Source organism: Micromys minutus, assembly GCF_963924665.1.
Source record: "Micromys minutus genome assembly, chromosome: 23".
Classification (NCBI taxonomy): domain Eukaryota; kingdom Metazoa; phylum Chordata; class Mammalia; order Rodentia; family Muridae; genus Micromys; species Micromys minutus.
This window is the reverse complement of record NC_137958.1, coordinates 1,408,530-1,429,096: the sequence shown is the minus strand read 5'-3', so window position 1 is coordinate 1,429,096 and position 20,567 is coordinate 1,408,530. Positions and strand designations below refer to the sequence as shown.

General features: G+C 42.5%; 1 pseudogene across 1 annotated transcript; it reads left to right on the top strand.

Moving 5' to 3' along the window:
* The first annotated feature begins 19,400 nt into the window (after positions 1-19,400).
* LOC308435785 (proteasome activator complex subunit 2-like) lies at positions 19,401-20,028 on the top strand (annotated as a pseudogene). The gene has a single exon. The product of its transcript is annotated as a proteasome activator complex subunit 2-like (transcript).
* Positions 20,029-20,567: the final 539 nt, after the last annotated feature.

Below are 20,567 nucleotides of genomic sequence, written 5' to 3'. Positions count from 1 at the left end.
TCTTCTTTTCCAATTTGTTTCCCTTTGATTTCCTTTTGTTGTCTAATTGCTCCAGCCAGGACTTCCAGTACTATGTTGAATAGGTAGGGGGAGAGTGTGCAGCCTTGTCGAGTCCCTGATTTTAGTGGGATTGCTTTAAGTTTCTCACCATTTAGCTCGATGTTGGCTATTGGTTTGTTGTATGTTGCTTTTATTATGTTTAGGTATGGGCCTTGGATTCCTGCTCTTTCCAAGACTTTTAACATGAAGGGGTGTTGAATTTTGTCAAATGCTTTCTCAGCATCTAGTGAGATGATCATATGGTTTTTTATTCTTTGAGTTTGTTTATATGGTGGATTACATTGATGGATTTCCGAGTATTAAACCATCCCTGCATCCCAGGGATGAAGCCTCCTTGATCATGGTGAATGATCATTTTGATATGTCCTCATATTAGGTTTGCAAGAATTTTATTGAATATTTTTGCTTCAATGTTCATAAGGGAGATTGGTCTGAAGCTCTCTTTCCTTGTAGGGTCTTTGTGTGGTTTATATATGAGAGTTATTGAGGCTTCGAAAAAAGACTTGGGTAGTCTTCCATCTGACTCTATTTTGTGGAATAGTTTGGAAAGTATTGGTATTAGATCCTCAATACATGTCTGATAGAATTCTGCACTGAACCCGTCTGGTCCTGGGCTTTGTTTGGTTGGGAGGCTTTTGATGACTGCCTCTATTTCTTTATGAGTTATGGATTGTTTTGATGGTTTACCTGGTCCTGGTTTAACTTTGCTATCTGGTATCTGTCTAGAAAATTATCCATTTCCTCCAGATTTTCCAGTTGTGTTTAGTATTGGCTTTTGTAGTAGGATCTGATGATTTCTTCAATTTTCTCAATTTCTGATGTTTTGTCTCCCCTTTCATGCCTCATTTTGTTGATATGGATACTCTCTCTTTGCCCTCTAGTTAGTCTGGCTAAGGGTTTATCAATCTTGTTAATTTTTTCAAAGAACTAGCTCTTGGTTTTGTTGATTCTTTGTATGGTTATTTTTGTCTCTATTTGGTTGATTTCTGCTCTGAGTTTGATTATTTCTTGCCATCTACTCCTCTTGGGTGTATCTGCTTCTTTTTGTTCTAGAGCTTTCAGATGTGCTGTCAAGTTGCTCTTCAGTTTCTTTTAGGAGGCACTCAAAGCTATGAGTTTTCCTCTTAGTACTGCTTTTATTGCATCCCATAGGTTTGGGTATGTTGTGTTTTAATTTTCATTAAATTCTAGAAAATCCTTAATTTCTTTCTTTATTTCTTCTTTGACCATTAATTACTTAATTAGCTATCGCTAATTAGAGCATTGTTTAGTTTCCATGTGTATGTGGGCTGTTTGTTGTCTTTGTTGTTGTTAAAGATCAGCCTTAGACCATGGTGATCTGATAGGATGCATGGGAGTATTTCAATATTTAATGAGGCTTGTTTTGTGACCGACTATATGTAAATTTTGGAAAAGGTGCTGTGAGGTACTGATAAGAAGGTATATTTTTTTGTTTCAGGATGAAACGTTCTGTAGATGTCTGTTAATTCCATTTGATTCATAAATTCTGTTAGTTTCACTATGTCTCTTTTCAGTTTCTGCTTCCATGATCTGTTCATTTATAAGGGTGGGGTGTTGAAATCTCCCATTATTATTGTGTGTGGTGAAATGTATATTTTGAGCTTTTGTAGGGTTTCTTTTATGAATATGGGTGCTTTTGTATTTGGAGCATATATGTTAAGGATTGAGAGTTCCTCCTGACAAATTTCCCCTGTATTGAGTAAAAAGTGTCCTTCCTTATCTTTTTTGATAACTTATGGTTCAAAATCTACTTTATTTGATATTAGAATGGCTATTCCAGCTTATTTCTTGGGGTCATTTGCTTGGAAGGTTTTCTCCCAGCCTTTTACTCTGAGATAGTGTCTGTCTTTTTTTCTGAGTTGCATTTCCTATATGTAGCACAATGCTGAATTCTGTTTATGTATCCAGTATGATAGTCTATTTATCTTTATTGGGGAATTGAGTTCATTTATGTTAACAGATATTAAGGAATAGTGGTTGCTGTTTCCTGCTATTTTTGCTTTTAGAGGTAGAAATAAATCTGTGTGTCTTTCTTCCTTTGATTTTCTTGCTTAGTTAATTTCTTGCTTTTTCTAGGGTATAGTTTCTCTCCATGTACTGGATTTTCCATTTATTATTCTTTGTAGGGCTGGATTTGTGTTCACATATTGTGTAAATTTAGTTTCATCCTGGAATATCTTGGTCTCTCCATCTATGGACATTGATACTTTTTCTGGATATAGTAACCTAGGCTGACATTTGTGTTCTCTTAGTGTCTGTATGATGTCTGTCCAGGATCTTCTAGCTTTCATAGTCTCTGTTGAGAAGTAGGGTATAATTCTGATTGATCTGCCTTTACATGTTACATGTCCTTTTTCCCTTCCTACTTTTAGTATTCTTTCTTTGTTTTGAACACTTGGTATTTTGACTATTATGTGTCGAGAAGAATTTCTTTTCTGGTCCAATCTATTTGAAGTTCTGCAGGTTTCTTTTATGTTCCTGGTCATCTCATTGTTAAGGGTAGGGAAGTTTTTTTTCTACGATTTTGCTGAAGATATTAGCTGTGTTTCTTAGTTGATATTCTTCGGCCACTTCTTTTCCTATTATCCATAGGTTTGGTCTTCCCATTGTGTTCTGTATCTCCTGGACATTTTGGGTTAGGAGTTTTTTGGTTTCTGCATCTTCTTTGACTGTTTTGTCTATGTTTTCAATGTTGTCTTTGGTCCCTGAAACTCTCTCTTTCATCTCTTGTAGTCTGTTGTTGATGTTTGCATCTGTGACTCCTGATTTCTTTTTTAGATTTTCTCTCTCCAGAGTTGTCTCTTTTTGTGTTTTCTTTATTGCTTCTATTTCCATTTTCAATTCCTTCATCTGTTTGGCTGTGTTTTCCTGTAGTTCTTTGAGTGATTTTTGTGTTTCTCTTTTAAGAGCTTCTATTTGTTTATGTGTGTTTTCCTGTAACTGTTTAAGGAGTTTATTTATGTGCTTTTCTAAGATCTCCATCATTATTGTGAATTATGAATTCAAGTCTGAGTTTTGTTTTTCTAGAGTGTTTGACAATTTCTAGAGTGTTTCTAGAGTGTTCACTACTTGCTTTGGCGGGAGAGCTGAGTTTCTGATATTGCCAGGTTGTCTTGATTTCCATTGCTTACGTTCTTTCACTTTCCTCTTGCCATCTTGTTATCTGTGATTATATGTGGTCTTGTCAGTGACTGGTGCCTGTCACTCCTGTTGATCTGAGGGCCCGTGGGCTCAGGACAAAAATTGCTTCTGAGTGTTCGGCTTTTTGTGGGCAAGCAGTTAGTTCTGGTGGCAGTGACTGAGTTCTGTTTTTGTGGGCTCAGGTATGGGATCTCTTGTGAGGCTGTTCTGGGAGCTCAGCCCTCTGCCCACAGGTCCTGAGTTCTACCGGTAGGGACCTGGCTTTTTCTCTAGGCCAAAAAGGAAGTCTCTGCTCACTAAGAACTCCAGGTGTGCCCTCCCCGGGCCTATGTTGGGCTCACCTCTGGTCCAGGTGTAAAAGCACCTGTGGAGCTGATCTTAGAGCACCACCTTTCCCAGGCAGATCATGATTCTTTCTGACATAGGCCCAGCCCTTTCTGTGGGCTAGAAAGGATCCTTTCCCACAAGCACCGCCAAGCACTCTCTGTGCTCTGGGTACTCATGGTACAACCTCACCAGGCCTATGCCCCAGGTTCTCTGCTGGTCCAGGTGGGAAACTGCCTGGCCATCTGGTCTGCAAGCACAACCTTTCTGGGCAGATCCCGATTCCCTCTGACAGAGGTCCGGCCCTTACTTTGGGCTGGAAAAGAATCTTTGACGTAAAATGGGTTTTTTAATTCAATTAATAATCAAAAATTAAAAAAATAATAACTGCATAGCAATATCATGTTAATATGTTTCAGAGAATAAAGTACCTTCAAAATATGAAACTTTTAAAACATTCCTGATTTAATAAGGTCTGTGAGGGCAACTGTCCCAAACATTCCACATCATGTCCTCAGAAGGTTCATTAAAATTATTAAATCCACCAAAGCCAAACAGAGATGAGCTTCTTCTGAAGCTCAGGGGAACCTGGGTCAACTCCTGTATATCCTCTCCTTCCTCAGCCCCTGGGTTAGGTGCTGAGGAGAATTCATGCTCTCTCCTCAACCATTAAGGATGTCTCCCCTGGAGCTTCTATAAATACTGTGTGGTTATACACAAGCATCAAAAGACCAGAAGAGGACAGAAATCTCCAACATGAATTAGAGAAAGAAAGAAAAATGTGTGAGTCTGGTGTTTACAAACCCATTAGGTGAGCCTCCCCAAATCTCCACTCATAGCAGCAATAAAGACATGAAGACAGAGGTGAATGAATGAATGAATGGGAAATAAATAAAGCAAGCAAACAGCTGAATGGTGAACTCCAAAATCAACACACCCTTTCTAAGAACTAAAGTCTACAAACTCAGAAAGAGTTGGGGAACCACCACCCACCCCCAGTCCTATTACAGACAGTAGATTTAAATATGAACTACCCCTAATGGCCTCTATCTGTAAATGATTGGTCCTCAGTTGGTAGAACTGTTGGAAAAGAATTAGAAGACGTGGCCTTGTGGGAAAAGGCTTCAAAAGCCCATGCCATTCCAGTCAGTCACCCACTTCTGCCCGTCTTCCCCTCCCCCCTGGCCTGGTGTTTATGAATCAAGATGTGTGCTCAGAAGTCATACGGCAGTGCTGCCATGCTGCCAGCCATGATGGTCATGCCTCATTTTCTAAAACTGTAAGCCCCAGATAAACTCTTTCTGCTAAAAGTTTCCTTGGTCCCGCTGTATTATCACAGTGATAAATAGGTAACCAAGATAGTGTTTTTATAAACAGATATTAATAATCATCTCAATCACCACCTTATGGTGGGTGTGGCTATGGACTATTCACATAGCACATTTATTTCTAGCTCTTTTAAGCATCTTTATAGATAACATTTGACATGATTTAGAATTTCAATTTTGAATAGCTGCCAAACACCATTAAAATATGACATCAAACGTTGAAGAGATGGCTCAACAGGTAAAGGCAAAACAGTAATTTTTTGTAAGAAGTAAACTCTGTAAGAAGTGTTTGTTGCTTCTTACACCATATTCAAACTGAAAGAATACAGTGTAACTTAATCCCACTCCAATCTTACCCACCTGCCCTAGGCAAGAACATGGCTTATAAAATGTTCAGTATGTAAGAAAAGAATACACATGAGAGAGAAATAGCATGGCAGAATTTGTGTATCACAGTCGAACTACAGGCAGACAGGCCCACAGACTACAGATCACAGCTGAACTACAGGCAGACATTGCTTCCGTGGGGAAGCACTGGGTTTTAGGAAGCTTTTCCAGACTCCATGCTTGCACCTCCAGCACTACCAAAAAGGGCTCAAAGCAAAAATCCAAAACCACTACCAACAAGAAAACCAGAAACAGAAGTGCATACAAAGATGATGTAAGAGCCCCAGAAGGATCTCATTACAGGGACAAGGGGACATGCCCCTACCTCAACCCAAACCCTAGCAAAAAGAAGCTTTGAGATCAGGAAAATTATAACACAGCTTCCAGAAAAGATTCACATCTCTAAACCATGACTTCAAGTATCAGGGCAGCAGGGCTGGGAGACACGATTTTCTATCTCAGGCCTTCTTGTAGGGACAGACACCTGTGTTGGCCCAGAAGTGTAAGATATATGAACAGGATTTCCTTTAAACAAAACTCCAAGGTTTACATATTTAAATTATTCTCATCTCCTCAAAGTAATGCTGTTATTATCTATTTATTCAAATATTTTTTCTCTTACTCATTTTTAAATCCCTAAGCACAGTCTACATGACCATCTGCCAGGGATCCTGCAAAAATATGCCTAGATCAGCTCTAATGTTAGAACAGGACATGACACTTCCAGTTTCTATGTTTTCTCACTTTCTAGAAACACCAAGCGTATGTGATAGAATAAGATAATATAATTTGGAATACAGCAATGAATTCAGCTGCCTTCATATATATATGCATGAATTTACAGCTGTGCACACACATACAACCCAACACAACAGTACAGTAAGTGCATCTTCACTAACAGCAGTTAACAGACAGCACACTCCAACTTCAGACTATTCGGTCATTTTAAGCTAATGTATGTAATAATGTGTGCACGGTCCAACAAACTCTGCTGCTACCCAAACCAAGACTTGATGATAAAATATTCAACCAGAAATTTAATTGATCACAAATATAAACAATGACTGACAGACAAGTTAACACACAGTAGCAACTGCGGTCTAAAACATCAACGGTCACATTTTCATTATCAAATTTAAATTTTGAAAAGATGAAGATAACTCTGAAATTACCAAAATTCACATGAAATAAGCTCATTTGTATAAAAGAATAGAAAGAAAGAAAAGAGCAGCTCCAGTTCCTAAACTTCAAGCAAACAATTTCTTGTCTTTAACTGAACAAAATTCTTTAAAATTACCCAAAGCTTTGGGCCACAACTGAGAAGGAAGGGCATTTACTTACTTAATTACTGAGTTTTGCATGGCATCTCAGGAGTGCCACAGGCAGGGCCGATAGCATGGGACTCTCCACTGCAACACAAACGCCCTGCTTCACAGAGATGGACCATCACACTTGAGGTTCACACCAGATAAAATCCCTATTTATGACTTCTCAGAATTTTGAGCTTCACTCCATTTTGCATGAGTCCACACATAGTTTAGCATTGTTCCAGTGTTGCATGTTTTCTCACACAAATCCAGCTCCACCTGAACTGAGTAATGTGTACTTTGTGTACAAAATTCTCCAAATTCTCTTTAGACTTTGGGGAGTGATGTCACTGCTCAAAGATTCTCCTTTCCATGGGCTGTAGAGATGACTCAGTGGTTAAGAGCACTGACTTTTCTTCTAAAGGTCCTGAGTTATATTCCCAGCAACCACATGATGACTCACAACCAACAGTAATGGGATGCCCTCTTCTGTTGTGTCTGAAGACAGCGACAGTGTACTCACATACATTAAATTAATAAATCTCTTAAAAACAGAATTTCCTTTCCAGATATGACCCACCTGACCTAGTGTTTTCCTTGGCGCCTTCCAGTGTGAATCTAGATATATGTTTAAGTACCAACCTCTGTTCTCTAGGTTAATAAAGCTGACCAAGCATTTCAGCACTCACCTATAATCTTAGCACTTGGAGCAGAGGCAAAACAGATCTCCAGTTCTAGTGAAGCTTGGGCCAACTAGTTAGAGCTTGTCTCAGAAACGAAAACAAAGACATTCACAATCTATGAATACCTCTATTTTACTGTATATGTACATGTGTTGACTACTTTGAGAATTCACCTACACAAGAGAAGTTATTTTTCTAGTAATTATATGTTACTATTCCAAAGAAGATATCACAAATATTTTGTCAGAGTCTGATAGAGTTGAAATCTCACATAAGTAAAGATTCAGGAATAATTGTCCACATTAGCTTAAATGTTTTAAGTGAAGCTAAGCATGGTGACTGTAATCCCAGCACTTGGACCAGGGGCCGATGCAGGAGGATAACAAGTTCAAGGCCAGCCTGAGCTCACGGTGAGACATTGTCTTGATAGTACATAAAGATAATTTGATGTTCCAAGTGAAACAAAAGCACAGGCAGCCTGGAGCCCTCAACCCCGTGTGTCTGACAGGAGAGGTCACCTCAACCCTGTGTGCTTGACAGGAGAGGTAGGCTGTGTACAAATGCCAGGGACAGACACAAAGACAGCAGGCTCGATTTCCTGTAACTTTTTTAAAGACTTTGATTTTTTCAGTTTCAGAAGGAATGTGTTGGGCACGCATGCATCATTTAACTGTGACAGCCTCTGTGAGAGAAATTCCAAATGGTGTGGGTTAGAGAGAGGCAGGGGCTGAGAAGACTTGACAGAGACAACGGGGGAAAGGGGGGGAGAATGTGAACAGATAAAATTATCTCCACAAGTAATTTAAACTGTTTCTTTTTTACTTCTAGTCTCAAGTAACATTTGTAAATATTTAGTCTGAAGAAAATATGAAGAAATGTTTATTGCTCACATATGAAGGCATTGTTGTTGTTGAATTTCTTATCTTCCTTTGTGACCCAAACTTTGTGACCCTTTGAAAGCATGTTGTTTGCAATTTCCATAGGGCAAGTCGTATCTTCCTTCTTTTGGGCCGTAGGCCAACAGCGGATCTAGAACAGTACAGAAATGACACAGTTGGGAAGGGTTTTCTCGTCTCTATACAGGGATGATTAAAGCTCACATTTCTCCTTCCCTCCATGCACAGGGTCTCTGGAGGCAGCCCTACAGGACCCAGCTGTCAAAGAGCAGAGCTGGTGTGACGGTAACTAGGCTCTGTCACTATGCCACCTTCCACAGGTAGCCCTTGAGGGGCCATCTGTGGATCAGAAGAGTTTCTCAATTAGGAACATGGATGTTCTAAATCTCACTTGCTCTCTACCCTATCCCTTGAAAAAGTATGTTCTCCAACTCCTCTCCTAGGGCTTAGCGGGTCCCAGATACAGCAGCTGATCTTCCCAAATGAACTCCAAACACGAAGGGTGTTTCCTGGACAGAAGAGAGAGCCTTGTGCTGAGAACAGGCACATCACCTGTACTCAGAAACACTACCAACCCAAGAAATGCAGGTGTCAGTTATAAGAGCATCATGTCACACAACATGAAGATGCCTCAGAGGAGTTAGCCTGTGTTCTTGTGAGTCGCTTGGAGAAAGATCAGAATCTAGGTATGTCTTCAGCTCCTAAGATCTCTATATCCCAGATCTAGCACAGTCTTCACCAAAGTTAACAATAAGCATTTACAGATTGGATGAACATACTCTCACTTAGCAAATACAGTACAAGCGCCACAATTCAACTAAACAAACACATAGAGAAATAGGGTCCACCAAGCTACTAAATATAACTTTGCTACAAATCTTGGTTATGAAAAGAATGTCAATATGATACAAAACACAACAACAACAAAACCCTTGTGAATCTGATCCCTAGTACTAACAGACAGATGATGGATGGATGCATGTCTATGTAAACACATAAACATATGCATCTGTACATAGAGAAGATTCCATGGACAGAGATCCAATCAGCCTTTGCTCAGTTGTATACATTTGGATAAATAAGTTCTTTAAGCTGGTATTAATTATTCATGTCTTTTCCATGGTGTGACACTTTCTGTGTGACAACTCATCAACACATAGACCTTTTTTAAAAGAGAGAACGTGAGTTCCTGCATATCAAGTGCCTTTAACTTGGGTAACTGATTTCCTGGGGCTCTACTGACACCCTGTCTTCTTTCAGCCTGAAATATAAAATGAGTAACAGGCCAGCCAGAAATCTGCAGCAAGATCCTGTCTCAACCACACCAAACCCCACCTCACCACACCACACCAAAATAGACTATTTCAGTAAGTCACAACTAAGACAGTATCCTGGTTCTCCTTAACTGTCAAGTGTGAACTAGCCCAGATGTAAGTGAGAGAAGCCTCATTGTGGAATAATAACTTGTATCATTGGCTGTGGATATGTCAGTAGGAGATTATCCTGATAATTATCTTGTTAATTAGTATAAGAGGTCCCAGCTCACTGTAGGTGGCACCATCCCTAGGCTCTAGGTAGTAAGAGCCTGAGAAGTGCTTCTCCATGGTTTCTGCTTATGTGAGACAGCAAAAGCATCTCCATCATCTAACCTTTGTATATAACAAAACTTATAGCTACTCCATTGAAAGTTCTAGAAATATGAAAGAAACATTTAAAGACGAGTGCAATTTATGATCATGTTTGTAACATCTATTCTGCAGCATGTGCAAGTGAGAAATATCTGACTATAAATAGTTTCTTTGTTCTTTTACCATTCATGCATACCAATCAGCTCCATCTCGAACACGAATATAACCCAGTTTTGGCAGACTGACAGTGATAATTGCCTTACAGGACGAAACACCCTACTGATGATCTACTGTGATAAAGTAATATAACCATTCACACGAACAAGATCCCGGCAACCTCTAGAAGTAGATGTGCCCTCAAATTCATAGAATGTTAAGCTTAACTGCTTCTAAGATGGTGTATAAAGATGCCCTGAAAACATCTGAATGACTTCTGGGAGTACCCAGTAAATTCACTGTGGTACAGGAGAAAGGGAATAGACTCTCAGTCCTGACCATCCACAAAAACTCACTGAATAAACTGCAGACTTCGAGAATTGAGCTGGCATTTCTAGTAATTCAGTTTTTTTGGTGGTAATCACCAGGCCAATGGGGTGCAATGACATGAAATTAGAGACTATTCTCTGCCATAAAGAAAAAAAAAAGACGCCTGAATTTCTCTTTGATGTCTGACAATACTAGTAACAAATGTAGGGCTAAAGGTCAGGTCTTACATCTTCAATCAACCCAACTCTTTACCAGTTACTCACAAAACCCCTGGCTGTGAGGAGCTTTGTGGACCTGCTTTCCTGTGTAGCTGACAATCTACTGACTCGGAGTCGTTGCAGCTTTATTGGCAGGCTGTCTTATGTCTCAGGCAGTTGTTAACCTTTGGAAGTTTACAGTAACAAACCCTTGCTTAACCCAAAATGTTTCCTAGAGGGACCAGTGGAGCAGTGCTCTGTGTCTCACTCACGACAGTCATGAGGATGCTTGAGGACAGGTCTAGGCCTGGTGCTGGGGAGTGCAGAAAGAACTAAGGGACGTGTCAGAAGGGTGCACCCCACAGTCACCCCAAAGCACCTTTAAACACCACTGCCATGCACAAATGTGCTCAGAGAGTGGAAGGACTGAGCTCCGTTTCTAGGTTATAACTCTCAGATTCAATATGGTCACTTCAAAGGGCAGAAATCAATGAGACAAGGGTTTTATTGGTGGTGGTTGTTTTGGTTGTTTTGATATGTGTAACATGATGAGTAAGAAGATTATTATGGTTGAGTCAGGAAGAAAAGCCGATGGAAAGCACAGAGATGGAGGACGCCTCAGGGTAACATGCTAGCCTCTTACAAACATGAGGGCTGGAGTTCCATGCCAGCACCCTCTAAAACGCCAGATACAGGTGTGAGCGTTGTAATCTTTGCCCTGAAGGGAGTGGTGGGGCTTGCTGGCCAGAGAGTAGAAAAATTAGGAAGCCACACCTTAAGTGAGAGACCCTGTCTCTAAAATAGAGAACAATTGAAGAGAACATCCAGTGTGGACATCTACCTCTCCACACACAGACACACACCGGCACACACACACACATATATACACATACATATATGTACACACACTTATACATATGCCATAAATAAGTAAATAAACTAAGTAAGTAGACCCTGTTATTCAGGGGTGGACTTTATAAAGATGAGACAGGAGGATTGCCAGCACAAACTTAGTCTGGGCTACGTACTTAGTTCACACCCAGCCTGAGCAATATAGAGATACTCTGATTCAAGTCAGAAGCAAAATGTCAAAGGAAGAAAGCATGCATCCAGCTAATCATTGAGCTGAACATACCTCCAAGAAGCTATAAACAGCAGACCACAAACAACAGAAGGCACCCGGTCAGCAGAACCTGCTGTTTGTCTTAGCAGCGTCCTAAATATGCAACTAATGTTTTAGGTACAGTCAGTGATTACACATGTTCCTAAAGTGTAGATTTCTACCTTTTTTTTTATGTTAGTGACTATCTCTTAGATCAGGTAAAACTCATTTTACCCGAGCGTCTAGCCTCTCTGATGTCTACATAGAGTGTCAAGTGTCACAACAAACCATCCCCTCCCTCTTGCTAGGAAATGGCCAAAGCCATGGAGCCAGGTGACCAGGTGGCTTTTCCTTGTCTCCTTTAACACCCAGGATCCCTGGGTCCTTTGCCTTTCCTTGCTCTCTAATGCATAGACAATTTTGTCCCATCCTACTTTAGGAACACCCTGGAGTCCCCCAGTTCTAATTGCCTCCATGCCCACATTGACGCTCCAAGGAAAACTGACTCCCACCTGGACATTCATCATGGAGTCTTATACCTACGTAAGTCCCGTGGAGGATTGCCAAGGGTGCTCCTTTGATGTAAAACCACCATGCTACACTCCCGAAGACGCCTCGCAGCCTCCTTGTCTGTTGTGTTTGCCTAGCTATCCTGTGGCTACTTATCCTCAGAGACCTTTACCATGCCACAGAGAAAATTAGGTCTGCCTGCTGGACTTTCTCGCCACCAGCTTCAAGTCTGACTTGCACAAACCATTTATTTGTGTGACCAGTCATTCTCTCTCCCTGAACTGCACTATGAATGCCATGGAAGCCAGGTTTGTGTCCATACACGTGCTCTAGGCACATAGCAAACAACCTACACATTGTGAGTTCCTGGTAAAATGCCTCACATCATTCCGCCTCAAGAAAGTGGGGAGCATTAGGTTGAGAAATTGGTGGTTATGCAAGCATGAGGAGCAGACTGTGGATCCCCAGGACCCATGTGGAGGCTGAGCACATGCACACATCACAATCCTATCAATGGGGTTAAAGAGGGAAAAAGAAGAGGTAGGAATAGGAAGGAGGATGGACAGATTCCCGGAGCTCAATGGCTGGCCAGCCTATCCCTTACGTTCTCAGCCTCAGTCGTCAAGAGCCTGGCTTCATTAAGTGAACCATCCACGTGTGAGCTCAGATCAATATGCATGGGAGGAAAAAGCCTATGCAGGTGTCAATGAGCAGCTGTCCCACATGGTGATGACAGACATCCCAAAGGTGCTACAAGCAAAGCAGTAACAGCCCTTGGGGCTTTGGGAGTCAAGGCTTTGCTTTGTCCAATATTCACACACACACACACACACACACACACACACACACACACACACACTCAGACTTGCAAAATGAAAAGGAATAAATTCTCCTTGTACATTATTCTAAAATTTACAACAATGCAAATGTATACATAAAAGACCATTTTTTGTGGATGAATGAACTGAGGATTTTATTTTCTCCCCTAAATTATCTAATTCACTCTCTTGCTGATGAAGTCCCCTTTCGGAGAATGTTAGCACCACTGGGCCTCAGTGATTTTCTTTATTGGAAGGATGTTCCCACAATTGTTACCCGTGTACAAAGATGAAAAATTTGCCTGTCAACTACCAAATACTGCCTAAGTCAGAGGGATGTTCATATTCCTAAAGCAGGAAGCAAAATGGTCCCACGGTTCACAGAAGCGCTGTGTGACCCTGAACTCACCTCTTCCCAGCCAAGCTCAGTGTGTTCACTTCAGCTTCTCATGAGCAACCGAATGGGCCTGTTATTTGTCCTGCTGGTTGCTCACTGGCTTTCCTATTCTAGAAACATCTGCTTGGCCTCTGTGACCAGCCAAAATGTGGCTTTCTCTCATCCATCCATGGCTACCTCCAGACGTCACAGTCTCCTCAGTTCAGCTGTCTGGACGCTTGTTTTGCTGTTCTGATTTGGGTTTTGCAGCTCTGACACACAATGTTGATTATTCCCTACCTCTCCTTGATGATGTCATTTCCTGTCTCTGATGAAGGTGGTTCCGGCATCTCTTCTGATAATGTAAACTGAATGACTCTGAGGTCCTCTAGTCCCAAACTACTGCATCTGGCTCTACTGACCCTCCAGTTCACCAACAGTGACATTCTTACCTATCTAAAACAGCGGACTGAAGAGGGGACACTGAAGTCAGGGTCTGTCCCACCTCTCCTTGGCTCTGGGGAAGGCAAGACACAATGAAAGAGAGAACAGGAGATGAGAGATGGGGCCCTTCTGACCAGAGACTGGGCTGCTGGTGGGGTCTAAGCTGCCTTATTCACCGCAGCTCTTCCTGGTGTGAACTTACTGCTTGCAAAGCACACTGCACAATCACATGCACTTTCCAGATCGCTGCTTTGGAGACTCACATCTCTTCTGCCTGGTCACACACACATCCAATCTTTTTGCTTAAGTGAATAGGTACTTAGCCACAATAGTACCACAGCAGACATTTCAGACGGTTCCTTACTGTTGAAGATGAGTCAGATGTCTAACACCTCCAGTGGGTGCTGCAGTGAGGAACTCCTACGGTAGTGCTCCGTCCTTAGATTCTTGTGCTCAGCTGTAGACACTACAACCTGTTTCTCTTTGTGGTGGAAGTTTGGCCAGTTTCTCAGCTGTCTTCAGATCACCTCCTCAGCAGTACTCATGGGAAACAGTTGAGACTTAATTTAAGCATCAGATTGAGCTTAATACCATCCAGCAAGGCATGAATGCATGCAGTGATTCCATGGTCTAGCCTCATACCACACATCAATGTGTGTTGTCTCACTCAGCCCATCTGGCAGTTCACAACTCCCTCTCCTCTTCGACCCTTTTTCAAAATCCTGTAGTTACCCCGAGGAACAATAAAAGAAGCTGCAAGTCTTGGCATCTTACAAGATTGAGCACCAAGAATTAACCCCACCCCACCTGTGCGCCACTTCAACCTCCTTCCAGGATCAAGAGGTAAGAAAACACCAGGATATCCCACTACACCAGGATATCCCACTATGCCATTCAGGCAAACCTGAAACCCAGACCTGCTACAAACATGTTCTAGAAAGATGAATACATGATAGTAGGAGAAGCATCTGGCAAGTCTGGGCAGAGGCCTAGCAGGCCTGAAGGTGAGGGGGATGTTCTGGATCCTGCTGGCTTCCTCTACCACACCCAATAATCTCAGAGGATGTTCTTGAACTCAGCACTTGGGAGGTGCAGGCAAATTGTCAGGACTACAAGGCTCCTATTAGGAAGTTTGGGGATAACTGGGTTTCAGTGGGCACTATCTCAAGAGAATACATGAGCGAGCGAATAAATGAACGAAAAAAGAGAACGTAAGTGAACAGAGAACAGCGTGAAGATGTTAACTATTGACAGATCAAAGGCTGTAGCAGAAATACTCAAGTAGCCCCTCCCCACTTCCAGAGAACTCTTCCACAGACCTGGAAACCCACGTGTGTTTCCAACCCCTGACAAGCTAACCCAGCAAGACCTGGGGAGCAGACAGCGAGAAGAAGGCAAGCTAGAGGCCAGCATGGTCTACCCGCACTCCAGGCGTGGTAGTTACAGAGAGAGTCTGACACTATGAGGTGTCCACACTGCCACACTGCGACCTTCCAGGCTCTGAACGCCCAGGGCAATGAGGCTGGGAGAAGACAGGACCTAGGTGAATGGACAGGGTGGAGGGGACTTCCTGGAGCAGAGGCGCACAAAAGCTAAACATTCCTCCAAGTGCAAGTGCTGGAGAAGGCAGGGGATGCAGGGCCACCCCGGTCCGGCCGCGCCCCACCAGCTGAGGAGCGAAGACAAGCGAAGTGGTCGACAAGTGAGGTGCGCCTTGGCCCCACAGCGAGAAAGAACCGAGGAGCCCACACCGCCGCCCCTTGCCCCGCAGCGCTGCCCCACCCACTCCAGCGCGCACCCTGCTTACCCCAGTGCCCCGCAGCAGCCTGGCGAGGTGCACTGGCCCGGGGCGCGGGAAACGCCCCCGCCGCGCACGCGCATGCTCCTGCCGCACCTGCCTGGCTCTGAGCCCCACCGCCTGGTGAGCAGTCGGGGCTTCTCCCCAGCGGTGCCGTGGTCCCCCACCCCCACCCCACACTGTCTCCTCCTGGACGCCGGGATCTGAGACTGAGTCCCACCACTTCCCCGCCTGCCTCTCCCAGCAGCAGAGTCCCAGGCGCTCTTCCAGGCTGCATCTTCTGCACCCTGGTGGATGCTGAAACCTCTTGAATGCTGGTGCTGGGTTTTGACTTCCTCACACAGGCATACAGGGGAACCTACCTAATGGAGATGAAGGGATGCTCCTCACATGGAAAGGGTGGTGGGCGAGGGGAGGCTACCAACCCGGTAGCCATGTGGGGTGAGAACCCTGAGCTGCTGAGCTTCTGCTCTCTGAGAACTTACAGTCCTTTCCTGTGCCAAAGTCACTGACTTGATGAGGATCTTGCTGAAATCCTTTTATGTTTGATAGCTGGTAATTGTAGGCTATGTTGTGTGACTTTGAAGTGAAGTTCTCTTTCTTGGAGGTGTGTAAACACAAATATGCACGAAACATCTATCCCGTGGGGACAAATTCACTACTAGGTTTTTGCTTTGAGCAAGCAGGACAGTACTTTAACACAATCAACGTCCAGAATCTTCTCTTTGGTTTGTAGTTGATTACCATACTCTGAGGATTAGGCAAGGCTGACCATTTGTTAAAACATAACGTGTGGGTGTTGATAAAAATACCAAACTGTTGCAGTTTAATTAATTATTTCTTCACATTTACATTGTTGTACCCCTTCCTGCTAATGCATTTTTAAAATTAGAAATGATGATCATAGGAATTAGTGTCAATGTGTACAACCGGTCCCTTGTGCTTAATCAGTTATTAACACAGAGTTGATAAAAGCAGCAAAGACAACCAGCAATAGTAAGGAGAAAAAGGCGGCTAAAACAAATCTCACAGAAGCAGTGGGCTTTCTATCCTGTGCAAATTCGCTTGTGCTGACCTATGGAGGTGGTGATGCACTTCCTGAACAGGAGTAAAGAAAATAACTGCCGACAGAAAAAGGCAACCCAGCTCAGAAATGCTCCAAAGTCAAAGAGCACCTGTGTTAAGATGGTTATGGTCTCAGGAAACATGAAAGGTCGGCTGGAGTCTTGTGCACCAGTCTGTGGATTGTCCTGAAGCTGTTCATATTTTAATGTTAATTCCACTTCCCTAAGAAAGGCTGCCTAGTCATGTACTCATGAGGTGACTTCATCTGAACCTTCCCATTTTAATTAGTAAAATAAAGGAAAGCCAGTGGCTGGGCAGGGGTAAGGGAGGTGAAGAGAAGATAAGGGAGAAGAAGTCAGAGGAGGGGGATGGACAGAGAAGAAAGTCCAAGATGAACCTCCAGAAAGATGAGCTAGATCCAGATGGGCTTAATTGGTGTTAAATAGCTGTGAACATTTAAGGATTTTATAGATCTAATATCTCATATAAAAGAGCAGTTTGTATCTTTGTCTATTTGATGTTATCTTGTTGTCTAGAAGGTTTGTGGATTGAGAATTGAACATATAAACCTGTGTGAAAAGCTATTAGGCTGTATAGTTATGTTTGTACGAGATTTGGGAAAAAGAAATACCCCAGGAAAAGAGGCTGTGGAAAACCATCAGAGAAGGGAGTTGTGCAAACAGAGTGAGACCTGGGTGGTGAATCAGACCGGACAACAGAGGTTCACACAGCTTTGTACTAGGATCGGACCCACGGAGTGAGGCACTGGGCCGATGAAGAGATAAGCCCTTTTTATTATTTACTGCAACTCCTGACCCCATCAAATCACAGGGGAAGCCATGAAGGAAGGTATGAGCAGAGTTTTTCTGCCCTGCTACTCACAGGGACACAGCACAACACAGGCTGCGGTGGCTGATGAACCGGGCCACCGTCAATTCTACCCGATGAAGTCTGGAGCTTCAAGAGCTACAGTGTAGTCCTGGCCCTCCCCTGTAGTGTTTACCATTAAAGAATCTTGACCCTGATCATATAAACATCAGAACTATATCAGCACAGAGTCAAGAGTGCTTCTAATTCCTCCTGCTCCTCAGCAAAGGCAAAAAAAGCTGAGCCGAATCCAAGTACACCGCCTTTATTACCTTGGCTAATTTTTAAATGGAAACCATGACATATTTGTCAATAGTATTTGGGTGAAAATTACGAAGACTAGATTTCTTGCAAAGGTCACACAGATATGTCAGTGAGCAGTGTAGGATGTCTTCTCACGACTGCTCCCAGGTGTGTGCGTTACCGCAGGAACTGACAACCACAGAGTACACTCAAAGACGCTGATGTCTGTTCTCAAACCACACCGCTACTCAAATGTTATGAACATCCAAACAGTAAGGAATTAACACACTTCTTACAGAACATTTAGACTGGTGTCCTTCAGCCCTTTTAATTTAAATAACTGCAGATTAAAATGAGATACCACACTGTTGAGTATTGTAACTTAACCAACAGACACTGTGCAAAGTTATTTTAATAACACTAGTTGTTAGATAATTTCCTTCTTTTATTAGGTAACTCCAATGTACTCTGAATATGGCATGATTCGTGATAAGACAACAGAACTCATCCAAGTGAAACCGAATCACTGCCATTATCCTTGTTTGTGTTTGTTTATGGTTGGTGGAAACCCACTCTTCCTGCTTGCTGAGATGGTAACCACGGTAACTCATGGAGCTCTTTGATTTTCCCTGAGTTTCTGTCTGGGGGGGTTATACTTCTTATCTGAATTGGATTAAGTTGCATTCTTTACTGATGGATCAATAGTAGCATTGGGGTGATAGAGAGGTTTTGAAAGAGTCACTGTTGTTTCTTGCATTTGTTTTGAGAATGAGCTGGGAGTGAGTGTCTCTTGCCCTGGAGTGATTGACTCCAAACCCAAGCTGTGCTCAGCAGGAAGCTGTTTTCTTGTTCCCTATTTACCTTCTGTCTTCAACCAAGTTTATTTTCATGTTTACTCCATTGTTAATTATTTCTTTATTATGAATTCCCTCTGAGAACAATGTGTTTCTAAGCAGATTAGCTAATAGTAAATTTTATTTAGTGGGTTGTAATATAAATAATTTAGAGTTCTATTTAAATGTAAATATTGGTTCAGAAAGAAGTGTCAATTATATTGGATATTTAAACTGCTTTTGAAAATGACATCACAGAGCTTCATAACCAAGATAATATGCATTTTGTGAATTTTGAATAAATTATTTTAAACCTATGTAAAAATCTGCTTGGCTTCATATTTGTAGTTATCATCCTTTTTAGTAGAACAAAGCTACAGTAAAGTTCTTGGTTATTTTATGACACAGACCTGTAATCCTTCTACTCAAAAGACCAAAGCCGAATAGCTCCAAATTAAGGCTAGCCTTGGCAAGTTCAAGGCTAACCTGGGCAATTTAGCAAGGTTCGGTCTCCAAACAATATATAGGTAGGGCTGGTGCCATAATTCTTCTGAGGAATGCTCATCTGTCATACAAGAAGCTTTAGGATTACTGGGGGGGGGGTGTCACTTTAGCCCCTTAAATTCTGGAATTTAAACTCTAATTTAAGTGCAATATTCCTGATAAAAGTTAATCTGTATCAGATGAACAGGTCAAGGATGTGCAAATCAGCATACAAACTTCATTTTCTGGTACATGAAGACACTAATGTAGGGGTTGAGGAAGAGAAATTCCAGAAGGAAACCGATCAACCCTTTCATCTGCTTGAGCTTAGCCATCCTCAATCCTAAATAAAAGACTGAGAGACCTAAGAGCTGGCAACAGGGGTGTGAGGGGCTAGGGGGGCATGGCCAAGCCCTGTGGGGTTCGCTTGAGTAGAGAAGCCCATAAACAGCTGGATGTCTTCAGACAAAATATTTTCCAGGAGGCTGTACTTTCTTACCACAGAAAATCACATCCCTGAGTCAGCTCTTGCAGGAGGATTCCCTCAATGTGGCTGACCTCACCTCCCTCCGGGCTCCTCTGGGCATCCCTATCCCAAGGATGATGAGATGGAAACAGACAAGCAGGAGAAGAAGGAAGTCCCTAAATGTGGCTTCCTTCTGGGAATGGGAAGCTGCTGGTCCTCCTTGCCATGGTTTAAGAAAAGTGCGTTCTGGTAATCACATGGATCCAGCACCTGATACCCAAGATGGAAGATGGAAATGATTTTGGGGTGGCAATTCAGGAGACAGAAGGTATTGGAGAGAGTGAATGGTGTCAAGACCAAAGTAGAAGCTTTCCAGCCGGCCATTTCCAAGTACTTCTCAGAACGTGGGGATGCTACCGCCAAGGCCTCCAAGGACAGCCATGTAATAGATTCCCGAGCCTTGGTGCACGAGAGAGATGAAGCAGCCTATGGGGCGCTTAGGGCCATGGTGCTAGAGCTTTATCATTTCAGCAGCAGCAACCTAGAGAAAACTGTCAACCCATAGCCATCTATGTACTGAACTGAGGATTAGAAGGAAAATAAATGATTTATACTTAATGTAACTAAATAAATAAATAAATAAATAAATAAATAAATAAATAAATAAATAAAAGACTGAGAAAAAAATTTGAAAGGAAGATTAAATCCTAAGTAAGTTATGTTTTCTTACATCCGCAATATGCCACCCCAAAGCTACAGCCTGATGACACTTGCTAAAGGTGCTGTAGAGCACACATGCTAGGAGCTAGGAGCATGGTTTCTATTCCTGCTTCTGCTGTTGACCATCATGATAGAAATCATCTCGTTCCCATGGGCATGTGTCATCACACAGAACCTCCCTTAGAGATCCCGTAGAGAGCAGGACCATCTACCACAGCTGACTCTGTTGCTTCTCTAGGGGCTGGTATAGCTGAAAGGTGCAGCAGAAACAAGATTACCAATTAGCCCGACAGATATAAATGCCCCAAAGATCAATGCTCCTTCGTAAACATTCCCAATACTACTGTCTACATAACAAGGCAAATAGTGTTCAAAAATTGCCTG